Consider the following 11,582-nt stretch of genomic DNA (forward strand, 5'->3'; position numbering starts at 1 on the left):
TTCCCTCGATACGGTTTCCAAGGATACGGTTGCCTTGGATACTCCATTCTAGAATGCGGTGTGTCAGGATCTAGAATCTTGTGGTGCGTGTTCTGAGCACAACGGCCTCCTGAGATACGCGGTTTCCTAGGATACGGTTTCCAAGGATACGGTTGCCTTGGTTACTGCATTCTAGAATGCGGTGTGTCAGGATCTAGAATCTTGTGGTGCGGGTTCTGAGCACAACGGCCTCCTGAGATAAGCGGTTTCCTAGGATACGGTTTCCAAGGATACGGTTGCCTTGGTTACTGCATTCTAGAATGCGGTGTGTCGGGATCTAGAATCTTGTGGTGCTGTTCTGAGCACAATGGCCTCCTGAGATAAGCGGTTTCCTAGGATACGGTTTCCAAGGATACGGTTGCCTTGGTTACTGCATTCTAGAATGCGGTGTGTCAGGATCTAGAATCTCGTGGTGCCGGTTATGAGCACAACGGCCTCCTGAGATAAGCGGTTTCCTAGGATACGGTTTCCAAGGATACGGTTGCCTTGGATACTGCATTCTAGAATGCGGTGTGTCAGGATCAAGAATCTTGTGGTGCGGGTTCTGAGCACAATGGCCTCCTGAGATAAGCGGTTTCCTAGGATACGGTTTCCAAGTATACGGTTGCCTTGGATACTGCATTCTAGAATGCGGTGTGTCAGGATCTTGAATCTTGTGTTGCGGGTTCTGAGCACAATGGCCTCCAGAGTAAGCGGTTTCCTAGGATACGGTTTCCAAGGATACGGTGCCTTTGTTACTGCATTCTAGAATGCGGTGTGTCAGGATCTAGAATCTTGTGGTGCCGGTTTTGAGCACAATGGCCTCCTGAGATAAGCGGTTCCCTGGATACGGTTTCCAAGGATACGGTTGCCTTGGATACTGCATTCTAGAATGCGGTGTGTCAGGATCTAGAATCTTGTGGTGCGGGTTCTGAGCACAACGGCCTCCTGAGATAAGCGGTTTCCTACGATACGGTTTCCAAGGATACGGTTGCCTTGGTTACTGCATTCTAGAATGTGGTGTGTCAGGATCTAGAATCTTGTGGTGCGGGTTCTGAGCACATCGGCCTCCTGAGATAAGCGGTTTCCTAGGATACGGTTTCCAAGGATACGGTAGCCTTGGTTACTGCATTCTAGAATGCGGTGTGTCAGGATCTAGAATCTTGTGGTGCGGGTTCTGAGCACAACGGCCTCCTGAGATAAGCGGTTTCCTACGATACGGTTTCCAAGGATACGGTTGCCTTGGTTACTGCATTCTAGAATGCGGTGTGTCAGGATCTAGAATCTTGTGGTGCGGGTTCTGAGCACAATGGCCTCCTGAGATAAGCGGTTCCCTGGATACGGTTTCCAAGGATACGGTTGCCTTGGATACTGCATTCTAGAATGCGGTGTGTCAGGATCTAGAATCTTGTGGTGCGGGTTCGGAGCACAATGGCCTCCTGAGATAAGCGGTTTCCTAGGATACGGTTTCCAAGGATACGGTTGCCTTGGTTACTGCATTCTAGAATGCGGTGTGTCAGGATCTAGAATCTTGTGGTGCGGGTTCTGAGCACATCGGCCTCCTGAGATAAGCGGTTTCCTAGGATACGGTTTCCAAGGATACGGTTGCCTTGGTTATGCATTCTAGAATGTGGTGTGTCAGGATCTAGAATCTTGTGGTGCGGGTTCTGAGCACATCGGCCTCCTGAGATAAGCGGTTTCCTAGGATACGGTTTCCAAGGATACGGTTGCATTGGTTACTGCATTCTAGAATGCGGTGTGTCAGGATCTAGAATCTTGTGGTGCGGGTTCTGAGCACAACGGCCTCCTGAGATAAGCGGTTTCCTAGGATACGGTTTCCAAGGATACGGTTGCCTTGGTTACTGCATTCTAGAATGCGGTTTGTCAGGATCTAGAATCTTGTGGTGCGGGTTCTGAGCACAACGGCCTCCTGAGATAAGCGGTTTCCTAGGATAAGGTTTCCAAGGATACGGTTGCCTTGGTTACTGCATTCTAGAATGCGGTGTGTCAGGATCTAGAATCTTGTGGTGCGGGTTCTGAGCACAATGTCCTCCTGAGATAAGCGGTTTCCTAGGATACGGTGTCCAAGGATACGGTTGCCTTGGATGCTGCATTCTAGAATGCGGTGTGTCAGGATCTAGAATCTTGTGGTTCGCGTTCTGAGCACAATGGCCTCCAGAGATAAGCGGTTTCCTAGGATACGGTTTCCAAGGATACGGTTGCCTTGGATACTGCATTCTAGAATGCGGTGTGTCAGGATCTAGAATCTTGTGGTGCGGGTTCTGAGCACAATGGCCTCCTGAGATAAGCGGTTTCCTAGGATACGGTTTCCAAGGATACGGTTGCCTTGGTTACTGCATTCTAGAATGCGGTGTGTCGGGATCTAGAATCTTGTGGTGCTGGTTCTGAGCACAATGGCCTCCTGAGATAAGCGGTTTCCTAGGATACGGTTTCCAAGGATACGGTTGCCTTGGTTACTGCATTCTAGAATGCGGTGTGTCGGGATCTAGAATCTTGTGGTGCGGGTTCTGAGCACAATGGCCTCCTGAGATAAGCGGTTTCCTAGGATACGGTTTCCAAGGATACGGTTGCCTTGGTTACTGCATTCTAGAATGCGGTGTGTCGGGATCTAGAATCTTGTGGTGCGGGTTCTGAGCACAATGGCCTCCTGAGATAAGCGGTTTCCTAGGATACGGTTTCCAAGGATACGGTTGCCTTGGTTACTGCATTCTAGAATGCGGTGTGTCGGGATCTAGAATCTTGTGGTGCGGGTTCTGAGCACAATGGCCTCCTGAGATAAGCGGTTTCCTAGGATACGGTTTCCAAGCATACGGTTGCCTTGGTTACTGCATTCTAGAATGCGGTGTGTCGGGATGTAGAATCTTGTGGTGCTGGTTCTGAGCACAATGGCCTCCTGAGATAAGCGGTTTTAGGATACGGTTTCCAAGGATACGGTTGCCTTGGTTACTGCATTCTAGAATGCGGTGTGTCGGGATCTAGAATCTTGTGGTGCGGGTTCTGAGCACAATGGCCTCCTGAGATAAGCGGTTTCCTAGGATACGGTTTCCAAGCATACGGTTGCCTTGGTTACTGCATTCTAGAATGCGGTGTGTCGGGATCTAGAATCTTGTGGTGCGGGTTCTGAGCACAATGGCCTCCTGGATAAGCGGTTTCCTAGGATACGGTTTCCAAGGATACGGTTGCCTTGGTTACTGCATTCTAGAATGCGGTGTGTCGGGATCTAGAATCTTGTGGTGCTGGTTCTGAGCATAATGGCCTCCTGAGATAAGCGGTTTCCTAGGATACGGTTTCCAAGGATACGGTTGCCTTGGTTACTGCATTCTAGAATGGGGTGTGTCGGGATCTAGAATCTTGTGTTGCGGGTTCTGAGCACAATGGCCTCCAGAGTAAGCCGCTTCCTAGGATACGGTTTCCAAGGATACGGTGCCTTGGTTACTGCATTCTAGAATGTGGTGTGTCAGGATCTAGAATCTTGTGGTGCAGGTTCTGAGCACAATGGCCTCCTGGATAAGCGGTTTCCTAGGATACGGTTTCCAAGGATACGGTTGCCTTGGTTACTGCATTCTAGAATGCGGTTTGTCAGGATCTAGAATCTTGTGGTGCGGGTTCTGAGCACAACGGCCTCCTGAGATAAGCGGTTTCCTAGGATAAGGTTTCCAAGGATACGGTTGCCTTGGTTACTGCATTCTAGAATGCGGTGTGTCAGGATCTAGAATCTTGTGGTGCGGGTTCTGAGCACAATGTCCTCCTGAGATAAGCGGTTTCCTAGGATATGGTGTCCAAGGATACGGTTGCCTTGGATGCTGCATTCTAGAATGCGGTGTGTCAGGATCTAGAATCTTGTGGTTCGCGTTCTGAGCACAATGGCCTCCAGAGATAAGCGGTTTCCTAGGATACGGTTTCCAAGGATACGGTTGCCTTGGATACTGCATTCTAGAATGCGGTGTGTCAGGATCTAGAATCTTGTGGTGCGGGTTCTGAGCACAATGGCCTCCTGAGATAAGCGGTTTCCTAGGATACGGTTTCCAAGGATACGGTTGCCTTGGTTACTGCATTCTAGAATGCGGTGTGTCGGGATCTAGAATCTTGTGGTGCTGGTTCTGAGCACAATGGCCTCCTGAGATAAGCGGTTTCCTAGGATACGGTTTCCAAGGATACGGTTGCCTTGGTTACTGCATTCTAGAATGCGGTGTGTCGGGATCTAGAATCTTGTGGTGCGGGTTCTGAGCACAATGGCCTCCTGAGATAAGCGGTTTCCTAGGATACGGTTTCCAAGGATACGGTTGCCTTGGTTACTGCATTCTAGAATGCGGTGTGTCGGGATCTAGAATCTTGTGGTGCGGGTTCTGAGCACAATGGCCTCCTGAGATAAGCGGTTTCCTAGGATACGGTTTCCAAGGATACGGTTGCCTTGGATACTGCATTCTAGAATGCGGTGTGTCGGGATCTAGAATCTTGTGGTGCGGGTTCTGAGCACAATGGCCTCCTGAGATAAGCGGTTTCCTAGGATACGGTTTCCAAGCATACGGTTGCCTTGGTTATAGCATTCTAGAATGCGGTGTGTCGGGATCTAGAATCTTGTGGTGCTGGTTCTGAGCACAATGGCCTCCTGAGATAAGCGGTTTTAGGATACGGTTTCCAAGGATACGGTTGCCTTGGTTACTGCATTCTAGAATGCGGTGTGTCGGGATCTAGAATCTTGTGGTGCGGGTTCTGAGCACAATGGCCTCCTGAGATAAGCGGTTTCCTAGGATACGGTTTCCAAGCATACGGTTGCCTTGGTTACTGCATTCTAGAATGCGGTGTGTCGGGATCTAGAATCTTGTGGTGCGGGTTCTGAGCACAATGGCCTCCTGGATAAGCGGTTTCCTAGGATACGGTTTCCAAGGATACGGTTGCCTTGGTTACTGCATTCTAGAATGCGGTGTGTCGGGATCTAGAATCTTGTGGTGCTGGTTCTGAGCATAATGGCCTCCTGAGATAAGCGGTTTCCTAGGATACGGTTTCCAAGGATACGGTTGCCTTGGTTACTGCATTCTAGAATGGGGTGTGTCGGGATCTAGAATCTTGTGTTGCGGGTTCTGAGCACAATGGCCTCCAGAGTAAGCCGCTTCCTAGGATACGGTTTCCAAGGATACGGTGCCTTGGTTACTGCATTCTAGAATGTGGTGTGTCAGGATCTAGAATCTTGTGGTGCGGGTTCTGAGCACAACGGCCTCCTGAGATAAGCGGTTTACTAGGATACGGTTTCCAAGGATACGGTTGCCTTGGTTACTGCATTCTAGAATGCGGTGTGTCAGGATCTAGAATCTTGTGGTGCGGGTTCTGAGCACAACGGCCTCCTGAGATAAGCGGTTTCCTAGGATACGGGTTCCAAGGATACGGTTGCCTTGGTTACTGCATTCTAGAATGCGGTGTGTCAGGATCTAGAATCTTGTGGTGCGGGTTCTGAGCACAACGGCCTCCTGAGATAAGCGGTTTACTAGGATACGGTTTCCAAGGATACGGTTGCCTTGGTTACTGCATTCTAGAATGCGGTGTGTCAGGATCTAGAATCTTGTGGTGCGGGTTCTGAGCACAACGGCCTCCTGAGATAAGCGGTTTCCTAGGATACGGTTTCTAAGGATACGGTTGCCTTGGATACTGCATTCTAGAATGCGGTGTGTCAGGATCTAGAATCTTGTGTTGCGGGTTCTGAGCACAATGGCCTCCAGAGTAAGCCGCTTCCTAGGATACGGTTTCCAAGGATACGGTGCCTTGGTTACTGCATTCTAGAATGTGGTGTGTCAGGATCTAGAATCTTGTGGTGCGGGTTCTGAGCACAACGGCCTCCTGAGATAAGCGGTTTCCTAGGATACGGTTTCCAAGGATACGGTTGCCTTGGTTACTGCATTCTAGAATGCGGTGTGTCAGGATCTAGAATCTTGTGGTGCGGGTTCTGAGCACAACGGCCTCCTGAGATAAGCGGTTTCCTAGGATACGGGTTCCAAGGATACGGTTGCCTTGGTTACTGCATTCTAGAATGCGGTGTGTCAGGATCTAGAATCTTGTGGTGCGGGTTCTGAGCACAACGGCCTCCTGAGATAAGCGGTTTCCAAGGATACGGTTTCCAAGGATACGGTTGCCTTGGTTACTGCATTCTAGAATGCGGTGTGTCAGGATCTAGAATCTTGTGGTGCGGGTTCTGAGCACAACGGCCTCCTGAGATAAGCGGTTTCCTAGGATACGGTTTCCAAGGATACGGTTGCCTTGGTTACTGCATTCTAGAATGCGGTGTGTCAGGATCTAGAATCTCGTGGTGCCGGTTATGAGCACAACGGCCTCCAGAGATAAGCGGTTTCCTAGGATACGGTTTCCAAGGATACGGTTGCCTTGGATACTGCATTCTAGAATGCGGTGTGTCAGGATCAAGAATCTTGTGGTGCGGGTTCTGAGCACAATGGCCTCCTGAGATAAGCGGTTTCCTAGGATACGGTTTCCAAGTATACGGTTGCCTTGGATACTGCATTCTAGAATGCGGTGTGTCAGGATCTTGAATCTTGTGTTGCGGGTTCTGAGCACAATGGCCTCCAGAGTAAGCCGTTTCCTAGGATACGGTTTCCAAGGATACGGTGCCTTTGTTACTGCATTCTAGAATGCGGTGTGTCAGGATCTAGAATCTTGTGGTGCGGGTTCTGAGCACAACGGCCTCCTGAGATAAGCGGTTTCCTACGATACGGTTTCCAAGGATACGGTTGCCTTGGTTACTGCATTCTAGAATGCGGTGTGTCAGGATCTAGAATCTTGTGGTGCGGGTTCTGAGCACAACGGCCTCCTGAGATAAGCGGTTTCCTAGGATACGGTTTCCAAGGATACGGTTGCCTTGGTTACTGCATTCTATAATGCGGTGTGTCAGGATCTAGAATCTTGTGGTGCGGGTTCTGAGCACAATGGCCTCCTGAGATAACCGGTTCCCTGGATACGGTTTCCAAGGATACGGTTGCCTTGGATACTGCATTCTAGATTGCGGTGTGTCAGGATCTAGAATCTTGTGGTGCGGGTTCTGAGCACAATGGCCTCCTGAGATAAGCGGTTTCCTAGGATACGGTTTCCAAGGATACGGTTGCCTTGGTTACTGCATTCTAGAATGCGGTGTGTCAGGATCTAGAATCTTGTGGTGCGGGTTCTGAGCACAACAGCCTCCTGAGATAAGCGGTTTCCTAGGATACGGTTTCCAAGGATACGGTTGCCTTGGATACTGCATTCTAGAATGCGGTGTGTCAGGATCTTGCATCTTGTGGGACGGGTTCTGAGCTCTATGGTCTCTAGAGTAAGCGTTTTCCTAGGATAGGGTTTCCAGGATACAGTTGCCGTGGACACGGTGTTCTAGAATGTGGTGTGTCAGGATCTAGAATATTGTTGGTCGGGTTGAGAGAATAATAGTCTACAGGAATACGCGGTTTCCTAGGATACGGACTCCAAGAATACGGTTGCCTTGCATACGGCGTTCTAGAATGTGGTGTGTCAGGATCTAGAATCTTGGGAACAGATTCTGAAAATAATGGTCTCCAGAGATAAGTGGTTTCCTAGGATACGGTTTCCAAGGATACGGTTGCCTTGGATACGGTGTTCTAGAATATGGTGTAACAGGATCTAGAATCTTGTGGGACGGGTACTGAGCACAATCGTCTCCAGAGTAAGCGGTTTCCTAGGATACGGTTTCCAAGGATACGGTAGCCTTGGTTACTGCATTCTAGAATGCGGTGTGTCAGGATCTAGAATCTTGTGGTGCGGGTTCTGAGCACAACGGCCTCCTGAGATAAGCGGTTTCCTACGATACGGTTTCCAAGGATACGGTTGCCTTGGATACTGCATTCTAGAATGCGGTGTGTCAGGATCTTGCATCTTGTGGGACGGGTTCTGAGCTCTATGGTCTCTAGAGTAAGCGGTTTCCTAGGATAGGGTTTCCAGGATACAGTTGCCGTGGACACGGTGTTCTAGAATGCGGTGTGTCAGGATCTAGAATCTTGTGGTGCCGGTTTTGAGCACAATGTCCTCTTGAGATAAGCGGTTTCCTAGGATACGGTTTCCAAGGATACGGTTGCCTTGGATACGGCGTTCTCGAATGCGGTGTGTCAGGATCTAGAATCTTGTGTTGCGGGTTCTGAGCACAACGGCCTCCTGAGATAAGTGGTTTCCTAGGATACGGTTTCCAAGGATATGGTTGCCTGGATACTGCATTCTAGAATGCGGTGTGTCAGGATCTAGAATCTTGTGGTGCGGGTTCTGAGCACAATGGCCTCCTGAGATAAGCGGTTTCCTAGGATACTGTTTCCAAGGATATGGTTGCCTTGGATACTGCATTCTAGAATGCGGTGTTTCAGGATCTAGAATCTTGTGTTGCGGGTTCTGAGCACAATGGCCTCCAGGGTAAGCCGTTTCCTAGGATACGGTTTCCAAGGATACGGTACCTTGGTTACTGCATTCTAGAATGCGGTGTGTCAGGATCTAGAATCTTGTGGTGCGGGTTCTGAGCACAATGGCCTCCTGAGATAAGCGGTTCCCTCGATACGGTTTCCAAGGATACGGTTGCCTTGGATACTGCATTCTAGAATGCGGTGTGTCAGGATCTAGAATCTTGTGGTGCGTGTTCTGAGCACAACGGCCTCCTGAGATAAGCGGTTTCCTAGGATACGGTTTCCAAGGATACGGTTGCCTTGGTTACTGCATTCTAGAATGCGGTGTGTCAGGATCTAGAATCTCGTGGTGCCGGTTATGAGCACAACGGCCTCCTGAGATAAGCGGTTTCCTAGGATACGGTTTCCAAGGATACGGTTGCCTTGGATACTGCATTCTAGAATGCGGTGTGTCAGGATCAAGAATCTTGTGGTGCGGGTTCTGAGCACAATGGCCTCCTGAGATAACCGGTTTCCTAGGATACGGTTTCCAAGTATACGGTTGCCTTGGATACTGCATTCTAGAATCCGGTGTGTCAGGATCTTGAATCTTGTGTTGCGGGTTCTGAGCACAATGGCCTCCAGAGTAAGCCGTTTCCTAGGATACGGTTTCCAAGGATACGGTGCCTTTGTTACTGCATTCTAGAATGCGGTGTGTCAGGATCTAGAATCTTGTGGTGCGGGTTCTGAGCACAACGGCCTCCTGAGATAAGCGGTTTCCTACGATACGGTTTCCAAGGATACGGTTGCCTTGGTTACTGCATTCTAGAATGTGGTGTGTCAGGATCTAGAATCTGGTGGTGCGGGTTCTGAGCACATCGGCCTCCTGAGATAAGCGGTTTCCTACGATACGGTTTCCAAGGATACGGTTGCCTTGGTTACTGCATTCTAGAATGCGGTGTGTCAGGATCTAGAATCTGGTGGTTCGGGTTCTGAGCACAACGGCCTCCTGAGATAAGCGGTTTCCTAGGATACGGTTTCCAAGGATACGGTTGCCTTGGTTACTGCATTCTAGAATGCGGTGTGTCAGGATCTAGAATCTTGTGGTGCGGGTTCTGAGCACAATGGCCTCCTGAGATAAGCGGTTCCCTGGATACGGTTTCCAAGGATACGGTTGCCTTGGTTACTGCATTCTAGAATGCGGTGTGTCAGGATCTAGAATCTTGTGGTGCGGGTTCTGAGCACAACGGCCTCCTGAGATAAGCGGTTTCCTAGGATACGGTTTCCAAGGATACGGTGGCCTTGGATACTGCATTCTAGAATGCGGTGTGTCAGGATCTTGCATCTTGTGGGACGGGTTCTGAGCTCTATGGTCTCTAGAGTAAGCGGTTTCCTAGGATAGGGTTTCCAGGATACAGTTGCCGTGGACACGGTGTTCTAGAATGTGGTGTGTCAGGATCTAGAATATTGTTGGTCGGGTTGAGAGAATAATAGTCTACAGGAATACGCGGTTTCCTAGGATACGGACTCCAAGAATACGGTTGCCTTGCATACGGCGTTCTAGAATGTGGTGTGTCAGGATCTAGAATCTTGGGAACAGATTCTGAAAATAATGGTCTCCAGAGATAAGTGGTTTCCTAGGATACGGTTTCCAAGGATACGGTTGCCTTGGATACGGTGTTCTAGAATATGGTGTAACAGGATCTAGAATCTTGTGGGACGGGTTCTGAGCACAATCGTCTCCAGAGTAAGCGGTTTCCTAGGATACGGTTTCCAAGGATACGGTTGCCTTCGATACTGCGTTCTAGAATGCGGTGTGTCAGGATCTAGAATCTTGTGGTGCCGGTTTTGAGCACAATGTCCTCTTGAGATAAGCAGTTTCCTAGGATACGGTTTCCAAGAATACGGTTGCCTTGGATACGGCGTTCTCGAATGCGGTGTGTCAGGATCTAGAATCTTGTGTTGCGGGTTCTGAGCACAACGGCCTCCTGAGATAAGTGGTTTCCTAGGATACGGTTTCCAAGGATATGGTTGCCTGGATACTGCATTCTAGAATGCGGTGTGTCAGAATCTAGAATCTTGTGGTGCGGGTTCTGAGCACAATGGCCTCCTGAGATAAGCGGTTTCCTAGGATACTGTTTCCAAGGATATGGTTGCCTTGGATACTGCATTCTAGAATGCGGTGTGTCAGGATCTAGAATCTTGTGTTGCGGGTTCTGAGCACAATGGCCTCCAGGGAAAGCCGTTTCCTAGGATACGGTTTCCAAGGATACGGTGCCTTGGTTACTGCATTCTAGAATGCGGTGTGTCAGGATCTAGAATCTTGTGGTGCGGGTTCTGAGCACAATGGCCTCCTGAGATAAGCGGTTCCCTCGATACGGTTTCCAAGGATACGGTTGCCTTGGATACTGCATTCTAGAATGCGGTGTGTCAGGATCTAGAATCTTGTGGTGCGTGTTCTGAGCACAACGGCCTCCTGAGATACGCGGTTTCCTAGGATACGGTTTCCAAGGATACGGTTGCCTTGGTTACTGCATTCTAGAATGCGGTGTGTCAGGATCTAGAATCTTGTGGTGCGGGTTCTGAGCACAACGGCCTCCTGAGATAAGCGATTTCCTAGGATACGGTTTCCAAGGATACGGTTGCCTTGGTTACTGCATTCTAGAATGCGGTGTGTCAGGATCTAGAATCTTGTGGTGCCGGTTCTGAGCACAATGGCCTCCTGAGATAAGCGGTTTCCTAGAATACGGTTTCCAAGGATACAGTTGCCTTGGTTACTGCATTCTAGAATTCGGTGTGTCAGGATCTAGAATCTCGTGGTGCCGGTTATGAGCACAACGGCCTCCTGAGATAAGCGGTTTCCTAGGATACGGTTTCCAAGGATACGGTTGCCTTGGATACTGCATTCTAGAATGCGGTGTGTCAGGATCAAGAATCTTGTGGTGCGGGTTCTGAGCACAATGGCCTCCTGAGATAAGCGGTTTCCTAGGATACGGTTTCCAAGTATACGGTTGCCTTGGATACTGCATTCTAGAATTCGGTGTGTCAGGATCTTGAATCTTGTGTTGCGGATTCTGAGCACAATGGCCTCCAGAGTAAGCGGTTTCCTAGGATACGGTTTCCAAGGATACGGTGCCTTTGTTACTGCATTCTAGAATGCGGTGTGTC

Source organism: Desmodus rotundus, unplaced genomic scaffold (genome assembly GCF_022682495.2).
Source record: "Desmodus rotundus isolate HL8 unplaced genomic scaffold, HLdesRot8A.1 manual_scaffold_15, whole genome shotgun sequence".
NCBI classification, from domain to species: domain Eukaryota; kingdom Metazoa; phylum Chordata; class Mammalia; order Chiroptera; family Phyllostomidae; genus Desmodus; species Desmodus rotundus.